This window comes from Curcuma longa, chromosome 2, assembly GCF_044706935.1.
Source record: "Curcuma longa cultivar G26 ecotype Majalengka, Jawa Barat chromosome 2, ITB_CL_G26_1.1, whole genome shotgun sequence".
NCBI classification, from domain to species: Eukaryota; Viridiplantae; Streptophyta; class Magnoliopsida; order Zingiberales; family Zingiberaceae; genus Curcuma; species Curcuma longa.
In genome coordinates, this window is record NC_133862.1 from 9,421,436 (window position 1) to 9,429,792 (window position 8,357).

The following is an 8,357-nucleotide window of genomic DNA, read 5'->3' on the forward strand; positions in this document are numbered from 1 at the left end:
TCCAGCATAGCGCGTGTTATTGAATATCACTCTTGTATGTTTCTTGGCTTTTGTTTTCTTTGATAGATAATAGAATGGTTACTGTCTTACCTGGTACTGTGACTTGTACTTTCTCCATGTTTGATTACCATTGGAATTGTCAAGTGTGATGTACTGTCATGTTTTGTTTAACTTATTTCGTGGTATTGCATAGTTTCATTCTTTGCAAGAATCTAAACACTGAATTAGATGACTGGCTCAATTACAAGATTTTAGGTAACTTCAAATTGCTTCTAGAGGCACAGCATATTCAAATCCTTTTTGATATTTTGGTTATCTTAGTTTGGATGTTGATTGTGTAATGAAGTCTACCTTTTGTGTTCTAGAAGGGGGGATATTTCTCTTTTTCCGATATTATCATGAATGACATTGATGTAGGTCTTCATTAATCCCAGATAAGCTCTCATTTAGCTACTTGTCTGATTCATAGGAGACCTATAACAAATGTTGGCAGTTTCGCTGATAGCACCTTCCCATTCTCATGAAGGTGTTTCATTAGTAACGTGCCATACACAATTGTTCCATCATATTTCTTATCAGCTCCCTGCAAAATGTGATCTTTCTCCGTATTCAATTTATTTTTAGAGGTTCAGGATTTTACATATGAAATTTATATAATCTTCATTATTCTTCTTTCTCCTTTGTGATTTAGAACTTGATTTTACTCTTAGATGAAGGCTGAATAGTGTTTGATCTATATATTAAATTCTTGAACTGTAAAATCCTTTGTTCTGTTGTTTATGTGAAAAATTCAGTGGTTTGTTCAACTGTGTCTGCCATTGTTTTTCTTTGCCAAAAAGAATGGGTCTGTGACACCAGAATTTTGAAAGAAATTACAAAGAAGCAATTTGTTAAAAACCCTTTTTTAGGTTTGTTTTCTCTGGAAATTAAATTTTTTGAAACCAAGTTTGGCATTTGGTCAATGTACGCCTGACCTTTAGGTGTCATGTATTGCATGACTGCTCAAGCTGTAAAATACCGAAAATCTAGAGAAAATTTATAAATTAAATTTAATTTAATATCAGGGGTTTAAGGAAGGATTAGAAAGGTTAACTAGATTAAAAATAAATTAGATTAGGTTTAACTAATTAAACCCTAATTTACTTAATAAGACAATTAGATTAAACTCGTAAATCATAAAAATAGAAATCTATTAGATTATTAAATATAAGATACAGATTCGCCTTGCAAAGACGAATTCAATGAAATCAAATTGGGTCAAATTAGAGATCGTTTGGTTAGTAAACCAAACGAAACAAGATTGAACCAAACTGATCCAACTTGATTTGGTTCGTGTTGGAAGAAGTTTTGATAAAAATAAACTAGATGAAAAGATTCACCTCACGAATATGAATCCAACAAAACTTGTTTGGATTCAATCGGAGATCGTTTGGTCACTAAACCAAGCGAACCGAACTTGAACCGATTTGTACTGGTTCAATCGCTATAGAAACTTAGGTTTTTTACCGGTTCAGCTAACCTAATTGCGCCGTTGATTAATCTAAAACCTTATAAAGCACTGTAGCTTTCCCTTTTGGTTATCATCGCGATTTTTGGGCACTCCTCTCGCGCGATGAAAACAGGGGTGGTGCCCTGTTCTTCTCCGACCGCCGCGCGCCGCTTCTCTTCTTTCTCGCCCAACCCCTGTTGCTGCCGCCGCCTCCTCTCCTCCCGCACTCCTCTGTTGCTGCCCTACCGTCGCCCGAAGCCAACAATCGCAGCCGCCACAGGGAGAAGACCAGGAGAGCCACCACCGCCTCAACCGCCGCGCGATCACCCTTCCCTCGCGGTTTCACCACTCTGGCTGCGCCGCACATCCCTTCCCCCTAATTCCCTGCCGCCGTAAACCAGCATCCTTCGCCGCCTCCCTAGCTCGACGCCGCCGTCTCGATTCGCAACCATCAGCTTCTCTGATCGGATACGCTGATGCCTTCTACGGATACTTCACCCACACAAGCAAGGTAACCTCTGCTGCAACAGCCTCATTTTCAACTGGATTCATTGAGCAGGTAGAATAAACCATCCATCCCTCCCTTGTCACATTGCAATAATGTTAGATGTTGTGTTTGGCCCTTCATTTACAATATTCCTTTTATGGATAACAGTAGCATTCTTTAAGGTTTAAGTTCTTTGTTGGTCCTTTAGTGGCCCTAATAATCGATTGTTGTTGTAGGGGTACGTGAGATCTCAGAATAATCATTAGAATGTCAAGGAATGCAAGGGAAAAGTTGTTAATTATTTAGATTAAAGATTAATTGATGAATTGGATTAAGGTTAGTTAATTAATTAAAGCTCGTGGGATTAGACAAAGGCTATTGGATTAATTATGATGATTAATCTAGTTTAATTAGATTTGTTTAATGGTTGGTTAATTAGTTAACAAGTAGTGATCAATTGCTTGATTAATTTGTTTAGGGTGTTTGATTTAAACTAATTAATGTGGGAATTGATTAGCTTAGATAATTAATGAGTAGTTAATTAATTAAGTTTAATCAAATTAAGGTTGAGGGTTAATCGGTTTAATTGAATAGGGAGATAATTGTGTTTTTGTTTAATTAATTAAGTTATCAATTGTGTAGTACAGTTTATTAGTTGATTTAATTACTGTAGTTAAGTAATTAATTTACGGATTTAATTATTAGTTGAATTGATTACCTAATTAATAGATGATTAAGATGTAATCAAAGAGGGATTTATTTAATTAGGTTAATTGAACTAAATGGGTTTGATTAACCTAAGGGTGGGGTTAGGTTATATTAGTTGAGTGGAATTAAAATATAGGATTTAATACTAAAAGTGCTACGGTACTGTTGTAATAAATATGGTTTTATTGTTTATTGCAGGACCTTGACTTTTATTGGTCCTATTACGTACGAGGTTCATATTTCTGGGGGTTCTAGTTGTCTTCGATTGTCAGATCAGGTGGGTACCCTGTACTTGGTCAATACAGGCTTCCTTCAGTGCATGGATTATTCTGTCGTTATTCATCATATTGATACCTTGATTCTGTTGCTATTATTCAGTTGATGCTTGTTGATATCTGCTTTTTGATATTTTCCTGTTGACCTTACGATGATCTGATGTTAAGTTGCTGTCACTTGTCATTCATGCTGGTACCTAGTTGATCCCTTATACCTTGTTGTTGACATATGCTGGTTGATCGTAGGATTTCCTACCTATTGTTAGATAACTCTTAACTGTTGTAACCCTGACTGATGATATCCTTTAGAGATCTATGTTGAACATGCTAAATGATTTTAGCTATTACATATTAGGATGATCACCATCCATTCATATCATTGTGGTTGTTGTTGTTGGTGGATCTTACCTGCATCATGTTGTGGTGCCACATAGGTAAGAGGTTGCACCACAGTGGGGTGCGACCAGGACTGGCTACATAGCCCTCCTGCCACACTGCCCCTCCCCACTTCTCTATAGTGGTTAGTTGTTGGAGCTGGCAGTATGTCATGTCTGGCCCCCAGTTCACTGAGCTCTGGGAGAGTGACTGAGACGACGAGTGCGGACAGTGACGGATATTTTGGTTGCTATGGTTGCTTTGTATTTACATGCACGTTGGTAGGTTGATAGATATATATTTAGTTTATCTTCATCATCTGTTTTTCGATTGTTGCATTTGGTTGCTATGACTGTTGCATTTGTATGACATTCCATACATGATACATATAGACCCTTTTTATCCATTGCATAGTATGATTTTGTTCCTGATATACCATGACTTATCCTTGATGCATGATACCTGTTGATTATTCTGTATCTGTTATATAGTAGGATTATGCCTATTCTATCTTGTGGATATATCATAACTATTACCATGATCCTTGCTGTTTCCTGTCATTTGTTGTTATTATCTTCTCAGTCTTTACCAGCTGATTCTTATGTTGTTCCTGCTATTGTACCTTACATGCACTTCTTTCTGTACCCACTAAGTATTTAATACTCACCACCCAGACCCTGGGGTTGTATTGATTTCTCCCCAGGTAACAGATAGGTACTTGGAGCTTGGAGATTCTGGCAGCTGGCTTTATCTCACATCAGTGGTTTTGGTATACAGTAGTCGTTGGGTTATCATTTTATTATGGTGTTTCTTCGGTTATGAAGTCTATTTCTTGTGGGATTTATAGTATTGACTTAGAGTATGGTGTCGGATTTATTCTTATCATTGGAGGTTGTTTCGGATTTTGATATTGTCGCTTAGTATGTGTTCTTCTATTGCATATCTAATATCTGTGCATGTGTGGTGGTAGTGTAGCCGTGTAGGCCTTATATAGTTGTGATGCATTGATGTGATGAGTTACAGGATGTGTAGTCCTTATTCCAGCCGCCTGTGGCTGAGTATATTTGCATTTATTCAGGGAATTTGTCGCGGTTACTGGGGAGATGTTACTGAAATTTTTCGGACGGCCTTCCCGGGGCGTGACACAAGCAACCTTTGGAATTTCTAACTAGAGGAGGTTTGTGCCTGTGAGGATGCTGGGATTGGTATGTACATTGCAAGTCCCCTAGAATCAGCCTAGCATGAGTGTAGTTGTGTGCTTTTTGGAGATGATCAGGCCCTCACAGCAGCACCCTGAGGAAGAACTGACTTAAACTTTTCGAAAGAAAAAGAACCTCTTCCATGTGGCACATCTTCATGATGAACATTGGCTCTTATCATGCTTGTGCTAGTGAAAAGTATAACAGGGCGAGAAGTGCAAAGGTTCTCATTTATGCTCTGTTTATGCCAAACTGCAGATGAAAGAATTAGTGGGTACTTTTTTAACAGAATTAGTAGGTGACTCTCGTGCAATCTATTGCAAAAGTTTACTTTTTATCTGATTGGAAGACTAGTTTTTTATGGAGAAAACTTTGCCTTTGTCTATGCTATTAGTGATTTACTAGATACAACTTTTATTAAAGAGAATTAGTAGGTAAGCAAGAACATGACATCTACTAGTAGTACACTGAAGAAAATTAGCGTTAAATGAAACTGAAGCATAACAAAAATGATTCCATTGTGAAAAATAACAGGGCAATTGTGCAGTGCCTGTTGGCACCTATTGGATCCTGGGGGCATGCATGAACACTGCGGGAAGGGCTACTTTCTGGCTTGCCTTTGAACTGTAAGCCAAAGATACTTGTCATTATATTATTATTATTTATTTGGTGCCCTAGACTTTGATTTTCTCAATGCTATAGTAATTGACAATCCAATAAAAGGAGTTCCTATGGTACTTTAGCTTAAATCTAAATACCTTTCAAAACTTGTGAAAAAAAATCTTAATATATAATCAATTTTGCTAAAATTTTAGTTTTCCTGTTTTTAAGACAATTATACATGATTGTAAGCTTCTATATTTTCATATAAGCAAAAAATCAAGTGCGTATTTAAAGGGCATCCCTCTTTCCAAAAATTATCAAAACAATGCATCACTTGTAATTTCATACTTGTAAATTTGTTCTTGGCGGAGCTAATAATAAGAATACGAACTGTCTTAGAGTAGCTTTGACAAAGTTGCACTATCTTAAAACAATTTTATCTAAAGTTGTATCATTTTAGAGTAACTTTGACCAAACAATATCATTAGATGATGTTTTGATCCCCCTCCTTCAAATTGTTACTTTCAATACTTTTCAAAAGCAAATGTTGCCAAACTTAAACTTCAAGGTCACTTTGAGACTCTTGCATTCCACTATGCCTACCTATGCATTTAGTCTCTAAATTGCCCATCTTATTGTTGGAAGCTTTACACGAAGTTTCTCAAAAATGAAAAAGCATTGGTCAAAATTACTTCACGCTACTCCAAAGTGCAAATAATTGTTATGGTTAATTTAACTGACCATGTCAGCTTGTTTTTGAGTATCTAATGTGTTTCTTTATGCTCTAACACTATACACATTTTAGACTATCATCATTGCGTAGATCAATTTTCAATTGACTAGTTGAAAATTTGATTCCACGTTGCTATCGCTAAACTTAAATAATGGCTTTGAGATGAATATTGTTGGGAAATAATTGCTTCTCGTGGCTGGGTTTAGTCATGTTATTTTATTCTATTAGCAATATGACTTGCGTTATCTGCATTTTATGGATTTAATAATATTTGCATTAAGTGTGCTAGCATTTGGTAGCATACATGGATCTAGAACTTGGCTTAGATTTGGTTGTTGCACTAGTGCTTGGGAGATTCGAGAGATGGAGGCTTGGATTGAGGTGTGGACGTGGAGATTATGGGGATCAAAGAGCTTGAGGAGTTTGTAAACTTGATGGTTGGAGGTCTGAATGGTGTGATCATGGAGCTTGGGAGGAGCTTAACAAATCTGATGGGGTAGAACTTATATTGAGGAGTTAAAATATTTAGAGGCATAAGAGTAGAGCTGTCAAATGCGTTAATTTATGATGAGACGGGTTAACTCGTTAGAAACTCATCATATGACAGGGCGGGAAGGATCGACCAATCAATTTGATGGGTTGAAAAATTTTCAATTTAATCCAACCCAAGGTGGTTGTTGGTTAGACGGGTGAATCCATGAACTTATTAAAAAATAAAAAATATTAAAAATTTTAAGTTTAAATTACAGTTTAAATGGATCAAGTTGAAAATTTTAAATTTGAATTGTAGTTTAGACGAGTGAAGTTCACTAGTCCATTAAATTTTCTATTTTAATTTTAAATTTAAAAAAAGTAAAATTTTTCAAACCACAGATCAATCTAAGTTTGTCACCGATCGATCTATACTGGTCACGGGCCTAGGGATTGATCCACTTAAATTCAAAAATAAATTGATAAAATTTTAATTTATTTTATTTAAAATTTTCATAGAGCAAGTCAATCCTATAGGGAGCCATGAAAGATTATATTAAATGTTGAATTATTTTTTATTTTTATCTTTGGATATATAACATTATTTATTAGTAAAAATCCTAGAGCCAATTATGTGATGATTGACTAGAAACTTTTGTATCATATTCTATTATTAATAAAGACATGATTTTTTGTTATTATACTTATTTTATGTTTGTGTCAAATAACTAAGTATAATAATGTCCTTAGGTAGCTAGTTTTAATTTACATCACATCGATTGTTTAAATTGACAATAAGATGATATAGAGAATATTACTTTTAATCATTCCTAATCAAGTATTAATATTCAGGGACGATATTAATGTATTGAGACTAGCATGTGGGTCAGCTGATTGACTTGAATATGAGATATTGAGTTGACACATTAGTATATATTAGAGAATGTATATTGAATTGACCCACTATGAGAAAGTTTCTTAGATCGTTATATGAGTGTCATAAACTTTCTCATGTGACTATTGGTATGAATAGTCCTTAGATTTGAAATCACTACGGTTCACTACATAAGGAGTTATGTACTTTGGTATCATCAAACGTCATCCGTAACAGGGTGGATTATAAAAGTAATCACTGGATATGTAACAAATTATGTGAAGGGATGTGAGTGATGTAGATGAAATCTATCTCTCCTATATAACGGGAATGATATCTTGCAGCCTCTTGATAAAGTAGGATTACGAAATGCATGGTCATGCTCAAATGAGTTCAATATATTTGCTTGAGTGAGTCTACTTAGGGATTAAGAAACACAAATATTGATAAGATGATGACACGGTCTATGCCTCATTGATCAATCTAGATATCGAGGATAGAAGGACATGATCATACATTATCATAGTCACGAAGGTTATATTGGATCTTGACATTTTTGTCACTTGAGTAGTAATGATGCATTGTTAGATGCCGTTTATTACTTATGTTTCTAAAATTGATTTTAGAGACATTGCCAACGTTACAAAAACCTATTGGGTCACACACAAATAACACTCTATTTGAAGATGAGTTCATTTTAGTTTAACTAAAGGAACAATTAAGCTCATTGGATAATCTAGACTTGAGTTAGACTCAAGTTGGTTGAATTTGAGTTACACTTAAATTAAATCAAGTTGATGAATGAATTTAATTCATCATGCATGATTAATATGGATTAATCATGCATTGAAGAAGAAAAAGTTATCATGCATGAAAGTTATCATACATGATTAATAAGATTAATCATGCATTGATGAAAGAATACCAAAAGTCTAAAAATCTTTGGAATTCATAGCAAGTATAAAAGAGGTTTCTTATAAAAACTCATAGATAGTGTATTTTTCTCCTCTCCTCTTCTTCTTGGCCGAGCTCTATATGAGAGATTGCTAGCACAACAAAAGCATTCTCTAAAAAGTGAGTGTTAGTGTGGATACGCATATAGACACAGACATTTGAATGTGTTAAAGATCTGACAACATTTGG

At 35.2% G+C, this 8,357-nt stretch overlaps 1 long non-coding RNA gene and 1 other non-coding gene across 2 annotated transcripts; both read left to right on the forward strand.

Annotated features, from left to right (window-relative positions):
* Window positions 1-427: 427 nt before the first annotated feature.
* Window positions 428-555, forward strand: LOC141822565 (small nucleolar RNA snoR83). Its single transcript, XR_012601297.1, has one exon. It is a non-coding gene; the product is annotated as a small nucleolar RNA snoR83 (small nucleolar RNA).
* Window positions 556-1,476: 921 nt separating this feature from the next.
* LOC141821935 (uncharacterized) lies at window positions 1,477-5,103 on the forward strand. Its single transcript, XR_012601228.1, has 3 exons — window positions 1,477-2,000; window positions 2,883-2,961; window positions 4,038-5,103. It is a non-coding gene; the product is annotated as an uncharacterized LOC141821935 (long non-coding RNA).
* Window positions 5,104-8,357: the final 3,254 nt, after the last annotated feature.